A 14,943-nucleotide genomic window follows, 5' to 3' on the forward strand; every position below is an offset into this window, starting at 1 on the left:
CGTTTTGTAAATATTATGGTGATTCCGTACAAACTTAAGGATTTACAAAGTACACGAATTTCTACACAATTTCTTATAGCCTTTTATAGCCGATGGCAAAAAAGCAACAGCCAGTCAAAAAAGTGTAAAGCCCGGCGACAGGAACTATAGCCCGGCTGTATAATTTTTTATCGCTTCGTGTAGCCCGGCCGTATGATTGTTTTTACTTTCTACAGCCAGCTATATGAATTTCTATCGCCTTCTTCAGTCGGCAATAAGAGCTCCAATGGTATTTTGAAACGCAGCTCCTATCGCCAATGTTTACTAGGGGGCCGCGGCCTAGGGGTGGGAATCACGCAAATCCGACCATGACGGCTGCTTGGATTTTGGATGCATTTCGTGATGGTAAAAACTTAAGATATCGGCAAGGTAGATAAGTGAAAGTGTGTGACATGCTTTTTTTACTTTTTTTTATAATGCAAGGTGAAAAGAAACGTATATATTGAAAAATTAAATTTCCCGCGTACGTCACCTCCTTCTAAACAACATCGTGCGCTGCCCAGTTTCCTGATGCTAGTTTCTTTTCATGTTTTAATACCCCAGTAACTTGTCAGTCAATTTTTGTTCATATCAAATTGAATTTGGACATATTTCGGTCAAACATAACTATCTTTGTATGTAGCTGTAACTCCCGCAAAATAGATTGTCAGGTCAATTTGACCTCGCCAAAGTACTAATTGCACGTATTTCTGCCGAACGGAACTATGTACATTAAGACATGAGCCTTGAGACCCATAATATAAGAATATATGCATTACAAGGCTCACGCCATAATGCACATAGTCCCGTTTGGCAGAAAACCGTCCAATTCTTAGAAGTGCGCCCTTTAAGACGCTTGAGAGACCTTTAAACATTTTTCTTTTCTTTTCAAAATGATTGTTGACTTGGGCATACGCATTGTAGCATTTTGAGCTAAAACTTAACCTTAACTTTTCTCAAATTTTAAAGATAAAAGACTTCGACGCGAAACAACTACTTGCGCTTGATGGATGTCCATGTTGCATAAGCATTATAGAAGGCGTGATGGTGTGAGAGGGCGTGAACTCGCAATGTGCTGGTCTATACTGCTGCAGGGCCAGATTTAAAGGGTGGCCACATGGGCCGCGGTCCATGGGGGCAAATTTAGGGGGCGACAAATTTTGCAATTTTTTTTAAGTTTAAGTATAAAAAAAATCGGATTCGGTGAGAAAAATTACAAACGAGAAAAAGCGATAAAATCTCTTATTTTTCTGAGAGTAGAATAATTTCTAATTTTGTCGTCTTTCGGTGATACATGAGACAGCACCTTTAATTAGTCGAGTTAAGAGAGAAACCAAACACGCAATTTGACCAGGGACGGCGGCGGCGCGGCGCAGAGAGCAATGATGACGAGGATTTGAGCTGAATAGGAGAGGCCTTCGGCGCGGCGCGGCGCGGCGGTCGGCATGTAATACATATTAGCGCCTACGTGACTGCATGAATACTTCAGGCATTGCGTCAAACACAGTGCGGTCGGCGTGAAGCGCAGAGCGCCTACAAGACTGTAGGAATACTTCTCGCATTGCGCCAATCACAGTGCGGTCAGCGCGGAAGTTAAGATTGTTGAACCACATTATGTTATTGCTTTCATAATTTTTTCGTTCATTTCCTATAAATGGAAGGCCTTGTCCACACAGAGATAGGTTTACGGAACTTAACTTTCACGCAAAGTTCCGTGAACTGTTGCTAGTATTGTTGACAGGGCTTTCGCAAAGAATGTGTCCAACACGAGTAAACGCGTCTTATGCACTCCTCTCCCTCCGGCACGTTCAATTGATGGTTTTTATTGATGTTTCAAAACGAATGAGGAGGGGGGCGCCAAACAGGTAAATCCAGCCCTGTGCTGTTGGTGAGGTGTCGCTCAGATTCGGGAGGAAAGTAAAAAAAAAAAAAAAAAAAAAAAAAAAGGGGAGGCTGCATTACGTCTTTCCTATCTTTGACTGTGGAGCTCACGTTGCCGTTGTTTCACCGCTACAAATGAGGCAAACGGAAACAAACATAATATGGGAATAGAGCAAGGGAAAAGATGCGTGTTGATGACGGCGAAAGGATACAACTATTCGTACTTGAAGAATTCCGTGTTGCATCCGCATAATTGAAGGCGTTGATGGCGAGGTGTGAATTCGCAATGCTCCACTCTATGGGAACTACCAACGAGGAGTCGCTTAGATTCGGGAGAAAAGTTCAAAACCGAGGCCCGAATATAATCCATGCCAAATAAGTTTACGCACTTCTACACCGCGAAAGAAGATTGTTGGACGGCACTTTTACATGTATAGTGAGCGGAAGAATCAAGATGACGGATCTTTTGTCATAGTCTAAAAGTGCGTAAACTTATTTAGCGTGGAATCTTCGTCTCTCTTATCTTTGGCTGTGTTGATTCTCAAATTTTTCTCCTTTTCTTCAAGTTGATGTCTGGTTATTTTTTTAGGATGGATTTGTAAACCTATATCTAAAGCTCGTATGTACCGATCCCATAAAACCCGCGGGACACGTGTTTTAGGAAGCCTCGGGTCAATTTGACCCGAGGCTTGGGTATCGAGGGTTAGTTAAAATATAATTAAAGTAACTGCACCACGGTCGCCAACCACTCAGGATTCCACATTAGAGATGGAAAAGGCCATTCAGTCAGTGAATTTCGATAAAAATTCGCTATTTTTAATCTCGCAAAAGTAGGCTCCAATCGTAGGGCATGTTCAAGAACATTCTCATCGGCAAATAAGAAACGGTTGTCGAATTGGACTCCCGGCTAAAGATCTCTGATGCATTCAATGGATTTTTTCCTATCTATAATTATTTTTACTTCTCTTACTGAGAACCTTGTCTCTTTCCAACCCTACACTCTTTCCCCCTCTCTCTTCCCTTCAAAAGTTCACCTTAATCGAGGGGCTTGGAGGACAAGACGCATTAGTGCAGATTTTGAACAAATTGAGATATTAATTATTTCAAGTAAAACTAGTTTTAATGCATGTTTTCTGAAAAATTCGCTCCCGAATTCCAATTTTTAAGCATAAAAAAGTCAATGAATAATTTAAACTTTCTTTCCGTCTTAAGGATCCATGTAATTTCAAAACTTGAAACTCATGTTTCTCGAAATATCAAAAACTGCACTTATGCACCTTGTCCTCCAAGCCCCTTAAATGGACTTCATAAGTTGCATTTTTCATTTTTCGACGAGATTAACAAAATCTTTCCGGACTACCGCAGACTTGCAGGCACAGCATTTATTTGCATGGCGCGTTATCGCAGAGAGACCTGCAACTAACTTGATTATAAAACTAATTTTGGTTGAGGAAGTTTTTCATGATAATCTCGTGGCAGCTTTGCTCAGAACTCTTAGGCAAAATTCAAAACTTGAATTAGCGTATTTCTCACTTTATCATTATGACGTTAAGACGGGAAGAGTCGCTGTGCTAATGACTTTCCTAACGGTAGATTAGATCTCAATGAAAGTTATATATGCTGCCCACCCACGAAAGCATAGCGGATACTTTTTTTAGCATGTACAAGGCACGGTGGAAGGTGGCAAGTGGAAGGTGGCAGGTGGGTGGTGAAAAGTAAGAGCAGCCTCCGAGTTGGTGATCGGCACGTTACGATCAACCGCGGCTCAACTAGCGTCTTTTATTTGCCGCTTTATACTTGTTTAGCGGCTACCATTCGCAGCCAATCACGCGCAATCACGCGACGCAATCATACTCCAATATGACAAATCAGAATTTAATCTTTCAAATCAAAAATTCCATATTTTTACAGTGTCCTTCAACTCTGGAAATTATTGTCCATGACACTCATAAGTTGCATACTTGGACGTATTTATGCCAAAATGAACTATGTGCATAGGGATCGCGTGAGACATAGTTCTTTTTGGCATAAACACGTCCATCTGTTCTGAAACTCGTGTGCTTTTTTCTCAAAATATCGGACGTATCGGCAGTGAAACTCCCTAGTCATGCATCTCGGGTTAGGACGCTGCAGACTTCCTGTCATACTTTATTTTTAAACAAAAAACTACTCAGCGTCAATCCTTAATAAATACTTGCGTGATTTTTCTTCTCTGTGTGAAGACAATGCTGTAAAACTTCAAGGAACACATTAGACTTTTTCTCAAAATAAAATGGGAGCGGAGATTTTAAAACACCGCAAACGAGATAACGTGTTGGGAGTTTTACCGTCGATTTGCTAGACGGATCCATGTGAAAATGAATAAAATCAAATGGTACCATGTAACACGTAAAATCCCACGTAACACGTAAGTAAACACGTAAACGTAAATTATGCTCGCGTAGATACTTCTCATTTAAGTCATTACTTAAGTATAGTTCCCAGTGGCGTGGCGTGCTTTGCGATATATCGATTGTTATGCCATTTAAACCTATGGAAAAGAATCGACAATCAGGGTGTTTGCAGCAAACACCTTAATAATCGATTCTTTACCACAGGTTTAAATGGCAGAACAATCGATACATCGCAAAGCACACCACGCCGCCGATAGTTCCTCTTGGTATGAAAATGTTCAATAATTATTGTAAGAAGGCTAATTTCTACATTAGAGTATCATACAAAGCAAGTATTTTTCAGCATGGTCAGCGTTGAAGGTAAACGCCCTCTCCCCATAGATTCGCGTTACATTGGGGGAGACAAATAATTACTAAGGGGAAATTATTTGAAGAAATTATTGGCGATTACGCTTTCGTTTCAAAGCTAAAATCATTAAAACATCCCCTCCCCGCTCTCTTGCACAGATTGTGAAAGGTTAGATCATCTGTAACGGCGCTTCAAACATCCCCTCAGTTAAATGGTAAGAAAAATCCATAAATACAAATAAAATGAAATAAAATAAAAACTAGGGGCCTATGCCCCCTGGCCGCTACGCGACCCAACCCCCTAGGCGCCGCGCGCCCCCAAATGCCGCTTTTCGGCTAGCGAAATTGTCGAAATCGCCCGTCGGCGGTTAGTGAGCAAATAATTTTAATTGAATAACAAAACGATGTTTCAAAGAAACATTTCCCGCCAAACAATATTCTGAATGACTTTCTCCTCACTCTGAATTTTGATTCCTTTTATGACAGTGGACCTTGACAAGGCCACATATAGCTGCCTGTGACTAAACAAAGGCCTCTGAAAGTAAAGCCCCACTCTATTAAAACTCTGACCTTTGAACTCCCCTTCCTCACTTCTGCCCATCGACCGTCTTACTCCCCTTCTTTACTCTGTCCATTGAGCATCTTAAAAATGATTTTATTAGAATAGATAGGATACTTCTTCCATGCATCGGCACATTTTTGGGAATACTCTTCGGAGGAAGGAGCTTTTACTGGAAATCGCCGTTCTTTACCCTACCCAAGTAGCATGGGGTTCTGTTTTCTGTCTCGCACTAATTTCTAAATTGTCTATTTTTAGACAGAAAAATAAAATATAAAGAAAATGGAAAGAAAATAGATGTATCAAACAGAAGTAAGAAAATAATTAAAAAACTTCTATTTTCTGTCTTGTTCCGGACACTAAATACAAGGAAAACAGAAAATTTTGTTGTCTAAATTCTGTGTTTTTTCTATCTGTTTTCTGATGTTTAAATTTCTAAGAAAATAGATAAAAAAAATCTCCAATTTTTCTCTATTTTCCATGAGGTTTTTGAATATTTTTTTCTCAAGGAAATAGCCCTATCAATTTTCTGGACGGAAAATAGATCCATTTTGTAGACAGGAAAAGACCTATTTCCTTTTGTAAATAGTGACACTCACTTTAAATTTTCAGTCCACTTTCCATATGCTAGCTACTTTTTCTTTATTTTTAAATTTTTTTTCATTAATTTTTTTCTTCATAAAATATTTTCATTTTGCTACTTGGGAATGAGTAAAGGCTGTGAAGAAGGGGCGCGCGGCGTGCGGCGTATGAAAGCTTTCTTCCGGGCGTTTGTATGATCGGTGTAGTTGCTCGAGTTCAAGTTCCCCTGCGGCGAGTAATAACACTGCCTTCTCATCATCTCTCCTCCTAGGTATCTATTTTCAAATGCGAAGGGCCGGCGGGCGGCAGGGCACGTCGCGTCGCGGCGGTCGCGTTTGTTGATTACGCGTACATGAACGTAATATCTTGCTTTCGAGGATCCCTCACTACGCCTTATGTATAACATGCAATACCCATTTTATTTAATAAGCAGATGGACCTCTTTTGAACTTGAAAGTTTCTCTTCGGCTTACCGGTTGTCCCGCTAATTACGTCTCGCGATTATCCTCTTCTGTAAGGTTATTAATTAGGTAAAATCAACGAGCAATCAGTGTTCGCAACTTGCTCATTTAGAGAAAGAAAGTTAACTGACAATAAGATGATCCGCAGACTTCGATCTTGTTTGCGTCTCCTCAAGCGCACTTCAATTCAATTTGAATTTTTTGGTGTCGATTCATTATCATTACTGTAAACTCTCCAACCCCCTCAATTTTCCTCTTTTGTCGCAGTTCACTCTAAGTAGGTATATCGGCGGTGTGAGTCCGCAACCACGTATCTCGCTTTGCGACATCGCAGACTTCCTGTCATACTTCATTTTTTAAACGGAAAAATACTCACCGGCAATTCTTTGAAACTGCCGTGATTTTTCTTCTCTCTGCGAAGAAAATTCTGCAAAATCTTCAAGTCAATTTGCTCTCCTTAAAAAAATAATATAGAGGCAAAGATTTTCAAACACCGCAAATGAGATACGTAGTTGCGGACTTACGCCGTTCATATACCGTTCTCGTGGGCCAATTACCATGATTATTGCGTCTATGGGTAGGTGATACTTAGTTTTTTGATGAGCCGGCTCTATTCAGATTTTGAAACTATGCCTCAGGTTGTTTTATATCTCCTCATAAATTTACAGGGCCGAATTAAGGGGGTGGCCACATGGGCCACGGCCCATGGCGGCAAATCTATAGGGGCGGCAAATGTTGCGCTTTTTTTTAAATGTAGGTTTAAAAAAAATTGAATTTAGAAAAAAAATTACAAACGAGAGAAGGCGACAAAATCTCTCATTTCCTGAGAGTATATTCATTTCTAATTTTGTCGTCTTTCAGTGATGCAAAAGAGAGGACCTTTAATTAGTCGAGTTAAGAGGGAAACAAAACAGGCAATTTGGCCTGGAAAGGCGCGACTTAGAGAGAAATGATGACGAGGCCTTGAGATGAAAAGGAGAAGCCCTCGGCAGGGCGATCGGCATGTAACACATATTAGCGCCTACAAGACTGCACGAATACTTCACACATTGCGGCAAACACAGTGCGATCAGCGTGAAACGCACAGCGCCAACAAGACTGCGTGAATACTTCACGCATTGCGCCAAACTCGGTGCGGTCTGCGTGGCGCGGCGGCGGAAGTTAAAATAATTAATCCACATTTATGTTTGTTCTTTCATAATTTTTTCGTTCATTTCTTATGAAAAGAAGGCCTTGTCCGCACAGAGATAGGTTTACGAAACTTAACTTTCGCGCAAAGTTCCGTGAACTTTTGCTAGTATTGTTGACGGGGCTTTTCCGAAAAATGTGTTCAACACGAGAAAACGCGTCTTATGCACCCCTCCTCCGCTGGCAAGTTCATTTGATGGTTTTTATTAATGTTTCAAAACGAATGAGAAGGGGGCGGCAAAGTGCAGGCGGCCCATGGGCGGCAAGTAGATAAATCCGGCCCTGTAAATTTATTGATTTTCCAATTAAAACAATTTAAATATTCATTTTTTGTCGCAGAGGGCATCCAGCTGAAAAGAGGATGGATGGCTTCGGGAAAATATCGAACTTGACCGATTATCGGTGGCGGCTAGGTGTCGCAGAGCGTCCTAGTGCGCTGTAAAAGCGACTGATACATATAAATGTGTTTTGCCACGGTTTGCTCTGAAGATCTATTGGACCTATATTCATGTTTCTGTATAGGTATCGATAGGAGATAGTTCAGACGAGACCGCTATATTTAGATTAACTCCTGGAGACCCGCGTACCTTCTAGTGAAGTATATGTATCACTGGAAAAAAAAGTCGCTTGGATCTAGAGTCCAGACTCTTAAAGACATTGACAAGAAAAATTCTCTTGCTTCAATCGGACTTTCTGCTTGAATCAAAAGGAAATCCGCCTAAATTAAGAGGCTTGGCTCTTCAATTCAAGGAACAATCGGATTGAATCAAGATTACTTTTTCTTGTCAATGTTATTAAGAGTCTGGACTCTGGATCCAAGCGACTTTTTTCCCCCAGTGTACAGAGGGTAAAATCCGCAGGAAAATTTAGTTTCGATGAGAATTATTTACCTGTCTTGATGATCAATTAATATATACCAGTCTTTAGCCGTAAAATCATTCATATCATTGTACATTCCAAGCAAATTTTTGGATCGAATGATCAGATGCTCGATTTTTTTTTCTTTTAACCTGAATATTTGCGAGTATTCCATCATCAGAGAAAGTCGTACGTCAACAATAATGTTTTCCTGCATTGACACCTGGTCGAATATTTTATTACACCGAGTCAAGCAATAAGTGGTTAGGACATACAGGGTGGCCCTAAAGTAACTGAAAAGTGTCTATAACTTTTGAACAAAATGAGATAAAGGGTTCCGGTTTGGACCATTGCTCATTGTGGCGAGGGGTTGATTCTTTCAGGGGTCAGGGGCCCCCCTCAGAGGGGGCAACTTGAGATTTTCAAATAGCAACCCCCCTTTGTGACACGGAGATCAATCCAACTTTTCGTTCCCGAGTTATTCACTATTAAAGTTCAATTTGGACCAATTTTCAAAAATTGATAAGTCCTGTTAGAAAAGTTGCAAAGAGGCCGTCTAAGGGTTAAAATTCGTAGCACTACTATTTCATTCATAGCTAAGTTATCGGAGGATGTGCTTTTCATCAGTTCGGGGGGGGGGGGGGGGGGAGCTCACCGCCTGAAAATTTTACATTATCGGCGTCGTTTCCTCTCGTTTCAAAGCGCGCTCAGAGTCATGATATCGGTTGTTGTTTTGCCAAAGTGTTATGCAGGAACTATGAGAATTCTGAAATAAAATTCGTATAAAAATTTCGGGCCGTCTAATCCCCCCCTCAGTATAAAAACCAATCGAAATGCTGGAATCGTACACTAATGAGGAAATTTTTAGTAAGATAATTTGTGTAGCAAAACAGCAACCAATGCCATGGCTCTGAGCGCGCTTTGAAACGGGAGGAAACGACGCCGATAATGTAAAATTTGCAGGCGGTGAGCTCCCCCCCCCCCCCCCGCGAACTGATGAAAAGCACATCCTCCGATACCTTAGCTATGAATGAAATAGTAGTGCTACGAATTTTAACCACTTAGACGGCCTCTTTGCAACTTTTCTAACAGGACTTATCAATTTTTGAAAATTGGTCCAAATTGAACTTTAATAGTGAGTAACTCGGGAACGAAAAGTTGGATTGATCTCCGGTTTGCGCGAAAATTCTTGTTTTTTTATCCAATTTCTAACGATGTGTCACAAAGGGGGGTTGCCATTTGAAAATCTCAAGTTGCCCCCTCTGAGGGGGCTCCCTTGGGGGCCCCATTACTGAGCCCGCCTGAAAGAATCAGCCCCTTGCCACAATGAGCAATGGTCCAAATCGGAACCCTTTATCTCGTTTTGTTCAAAAGTTATAGACACTTTTCAGTTACTTTAGGGCTACCCTCTATAATACGTACCTACATTATCACATTTCATCGTTTCCAGACGAAAAGCGTAACGCTGTAGAAAAATCAAGAAGAGCGTTATACGCGATTTCGTTTTTACGTGATAGAGAATTGGAACTTACGTCTCTTAGTGTCAAAAGAGAGGGGAGTTTGTCGAAAAATCCAAAATTTCATGAACCCATTTTATGAACGGCCCCATGTAACAAAAATTTCTTTTCTAACTTTTCTAGCCTCGCGTTTAAGTCTCCAGAAACGTCTCTGAAAGATCAATTTGTAGCCTATAGTGAATCATATCTCTCGCTGTTAAATCAATGTGTCCCTGCTCGGTACTTGAAAGTGATGGACTCATATACATGATACAGTTTAGTTGACCCCCGATTGGCTCTAACTGTATCGTCGTCGAATGAAAGCGTGCTTATATTAGCACGTGCGGCACGGGTTAAGTGCTAGTTCATCTATAAATTAATATTACCTGAATTTTTATTGTTTAGTGTTGAGTAGCATAACTGTATTTTTATGTATTGTGGTTACGTTCGTTCACCTGAGAAGAGACGATTTGATGGCCAAAGTGAAAAATCACTTATCTTTCTTGCGATGTTTCAAAATTTCCGCTCCTATTTTATTTTTTAGAAGAGAAACGAGCCAACTTTAGCGATTGAAATTTTCACTGTATATTTTGCTAACAGAGAGAAAAAATCAAGAAAGTTTTCAAGGAATTACGGTGACTCGTTTTCCCAAGAAAAAAAAAAAATAAAGTATGACAGTGAGTTTAGAACGTTGCAAGCGGAGAAACGAGGGTTTCGCACTTTGTCCATCGATATGAGCATCATCGGTCACTTGCGTGTGTGCAGAAATGAACACAATCCTTTTCACGCAAGCAAATGCCCCATAAAAAGAAGAAAATAAGAACCATCACAATAATTTCTTTGACTTAATTTTTCATCGAAATTTGCCATTCTCTGCCGCGATGAAAGCAAAAAAGTTAAGCCGCACACCGAGGATTCCTTACGAGAATCATGAACTTGAGCGTTAAAAATGAATCCGGTTTTTGTTGAAAAAAGAAGGGCATACTGCCTGAACGCACCAACCATTAATTAAATTAAAAGACAAAGGAAGCTCTCGGTGTCACGATAATTAATTAAGATTATCTACATTGGACGAGCGTGTGTTCGTCTGGGCGTATGTGTCGAGAAAGGAGGACTTCATTCACTCCTAAACCAAAAAAATCTGAAAATGTTCATAATATGACGTTATTAGTCATACAGCACGATGAGTATAAAAAATTGGTTGAGTGAAAAGAGAAAGTTGTTTGAAATTTCAGATATGCTCTAACCCCGTGCATTGTTGAATGTATATCAAGTTAATTAAACTGAAAAATTGTGGCGTTGTGATTTATGTCAAGGGCTCAATATGCGTGGATGGAATTCGTAGAGTTAAAAAAGTGAGAGTTCGGGAGAATTCTGCGAGGGTGATGAGTTGAGGTGGCCAAAGGAGTCTCTGAGGAAAACGATACAGGAGAATGAAGGAAATAAATTCGTGGAAAATTTAATCGTCTGTAAAGTGTCTTGGTTTAGAGAAAGGCAACTTGGGAGAGGGGCGGGGAGACTGGAAGAGAGAAAATTAAAACAGAAAAAAACTTGGAAGATGTATTAAGTATATATTTTTGTGAGTGGAAGTAAATCATGACTGTCTGCAATTTTTCTCACTTGCCAAGGAGGAAGTATATAGCATTTTTAAACCTCGTTGCTCCTATTATGAGATGCTTATGAGCGTAATCATAAATTTCAAATTCATAAGTTCGTTTTTTAAGACCTGGAACAAAGGCGTGGTGTCACATGGGAGGAGCGGGGGGGGGGGGGGGAGGCACTACCGTGCTAAGGAAAACGCCGTATGAACCTTCGGATGTTGCCAAATTTCCTTTGATAAAATACTGATTTACTGGAAAAGTTGTGAGTATTTGTCTTCTAATTTTTCAGACAGTATTGTTCGCACCTCGATATAAAATATCTGGCAATATCAAGGAAAAATATGCTCAACTTCCTTCCTAAAGAAACGTTGTGACGACATGTTGTGACAAGAGCGACAACGGTCTGGTAGAACGCTGGAACTAAGCGTTACCAGATATGCAAATTTAGGCAGTCTTGGAGCTTATATATATGATGATCATGCCCAGAAAATGGGAGGAGATAGGTTTCCGAAGAGGGTCCCTGATTGGGTTCCTCCAGGGAGGAGGCGCAGAGGCATTAGCTAATCCAGCTATTTGGCAACACCGGATTTCCTCCATTCAAACCTACAGAAATATATCGATTCTTGGAGGGGCCAGTTTTTCCGACAAGAATCGATTATTTAGCATAGGTTTAAATGGAGGAAATCCGATGTTGCCAAATTGGATCCGCCTCTGCGCAAAGGGCGCCAACGAGAGGGTGGAGGGATGAACTTAAAGTAGAACTGTCGAGATGTTTGATTCCCGGAGAGTTGTGGTCCGATACCTAAGTAGCACTTTTCATCAGAAAAATCGCGATATTTTGAAATTAAGTTGTGGTTTTTTACGATTTTCTTGGGATAAAATCGCTAGGATCATCAACATGAGAGCGCTTCGTGGCTCCTCTGACGTAAGGGTGTATCTGAATTTCCTTATGAGCTCCAGAAGGCATGGCGTTATACCGAGTACAGGGGTCACTTTGAAATCCTCATACGCCCTTACGTCAGAGGAGCGACGGATTATCCTTATACATATATATCCCACATGGAAGGCATAACTTAGGTCTGCCGTCCTAAGGAAGAACGCCGTAAATCCATCAAGATTTTTCCTCGTTTTTTGGAACTTAACACTTTGTAAAATGAAAACTATTTTTCCCATGCGCCTCAAATTTTCGGATAAAGGTCTTGATAGTAGGTATTTACAAAAGGATTCTGTAAAAACATTGTCCCAAGGTGCGCAAGTTTTTCTGCTATACAGTGTTTCCAAAAAATGTACAATGGCATGTAAGGCGTTTTTGCGTTGCACGGCAGAGGTGAGGAGCATGACAGCATCCACGCAGATTTTGCATCTCTGAAGAATAAACGCTGGTCGCTGGTGTTATGATTAGAGAAGAAGTTAAGAAAGCGGACGTTCGGAAATTAAAGCAGCGCCCCAATTTTGTTCCTTATGTGAGAATGTTTGATCCTCTTGCCTGCCCGTGGCCATTTACAATGATAAGGATATGTTCGGGGGGAGGGGGCGCGGGGTAAGATAGGGATGGACGTGACGAGTGAAAAGGAGATCATGTAAAATAAGGCTCAACCTCATGAATATCAAAATTTGTGGGTCCTCGATTTTGACTCGCAATTCGGCAATTGAGAATTTGAGAGGCTACCCGGATGGACCTTGTCATAATAGCATGGAACCTGATCGAAATCCGCTTCTCTCGTGCTCACATTGTATTATGCAGGATTTAAATTTTAAAATTCGGTCCCAGGTAGGTACCCTCAAAAATTCAGAGCTGTGTTCAATAATTATTAACGGGTATCGTTCGGCATGGATTTAGGTGAGCTGAGAATGACGGCTTTTGGAATGTCGTGTCGTGGGTCAATGACAAGGCCGACTCGAATCCGAATAAACAGACGTCACTCCCCCGCCTTTCCTCCGGTCCCCTGAACGGAGCCACAGCACAAGCCGCGACCTCCTCTTTTAGTGTCTCATCGGTGAAAGTGGTTTGCAGCAGTGTTGAGATCTCTGAAAGTTCAGCGGGCGGCCGTGCTCACGTGGTCGCCGCGCCGCGCCGCGCCGTCCCGCATTGCCCTGTCCTCGTGTGGGAGACCATCGTAACGGAAACGGACTCTCCTGCCAAAAGCGGCGCGGCGCGGCGCCATCATCCAATTCCATTAATCAATTGATCAAAAAGGAATCACCTGCCTCGAGAGAAAATCGCTTGAGCCTTCATAGATATTTTTATTGATTCTTATAAAATTCTCTGCTAACCGTTAACGAATAATCAGATCTCTCGTTTGTCTTCTAAAAAACTGCGGTGGTGGTGAAAGTAAAAAACACGCACTTCGATTACCTAGCGGTGTTCCAAATTGTCCTTTGGAATTATTTTATCCTTGTGTAGAAAACGAATAAACTTTAAGTATTCATCGACATTTTTTTGCTATTTCTATTCAGGGTGATGAAAAATTAGTAGCTAATTCAATACATACAAAAAAGTTGTTCGTTAGCCTTTGAAATATGTAATATATGACGAATAATCTGCGACGCCAAAAATTCAGAAATCTACCTGTTTTTTTCTTCTTTTTTTTCTTTCCCCATTGATCTGTGGATACGTCGAAGCAGCGTTTTAGACTTCATGGATTTTTTAATTTTCAATCAATTTGACCAAAAGTGAGCGTTGCCACTGTTGCCTGATGACAAAATATCTCTGACCGCCAGATTCAGGATTTCGGGATTACGATTGCGGCTCATCATTATCATTAATATAAACTCCGAAGGATTCAGACTTTCAGCGATTCCACCTTTTTCTATTTCACTCGAGAGGTTGCCAGATTTTGCGATTAATTTGAATATTTTACATTGATTTGAATTGAGAAAAGTGTTAAAAAAGCAACTTATCTGGCAACAATGGAGTCCGGGAGGGACGAGAGGCTGCCTTCCTGGGAAAACCCATGATTTAGCTGGAAATGTCATTAAAACAATTGATTCCGTTTGAAGCATCAATTGTATACTAAAGGAAGCTATTTTAAAATAATAATTGTAAATGGACACAGATGCTACAGAGAGGGAAAATGGAAATGGAAAGGAAATGAAATTAGGATATGATTACTAATATGCAATCAGAGAGAAAAAAACAAAAACATCAGAGAAAATATGCGATGAAAGTATAAGAAAAAACACGAGTGGGCTCATTGCGATTCGGAACTCGAACTATACTATCGTTGAGCAGTTTTTAGACCCCTACGCCACCGATAATCTTCTTAAGAGGTAAAGATGAACTTTTGCTACTTCAGCAAGTCAAATCGCGGAAGGAGATCCATGGATTGTCTTTTTCCGCCACCCGATGGGATGACGTCCCCGTCAAGTGTGTTTTGGAAGAAATGATCGATCCCCATCATCGCTTCATCTCCACACATCTATTCATGTGCAAATGATGGCACGCTCCGGCAACAAGGTTCTGTGACGAAATCATTTTTGCCTCCAGAGTCTCCAAAATGTATACATCTTAGTGATCAAATGTCCAATCACTGAGAAAAATGGCTCGCGGAGCGAGCC

This window comes from Bemisia tabaci, chromosome 4, assembly GCF_918797505.1.
Source record: "Bemisia tabaci chromosome 4, PGI_BMITA_v3".
Taxonomy (NCBI): Eukaryota; Metazoa; Arthropoda; class Insecta; order Hemiptera; family Aleyrodidae; genus Bemisia; species Bemisia tabaci.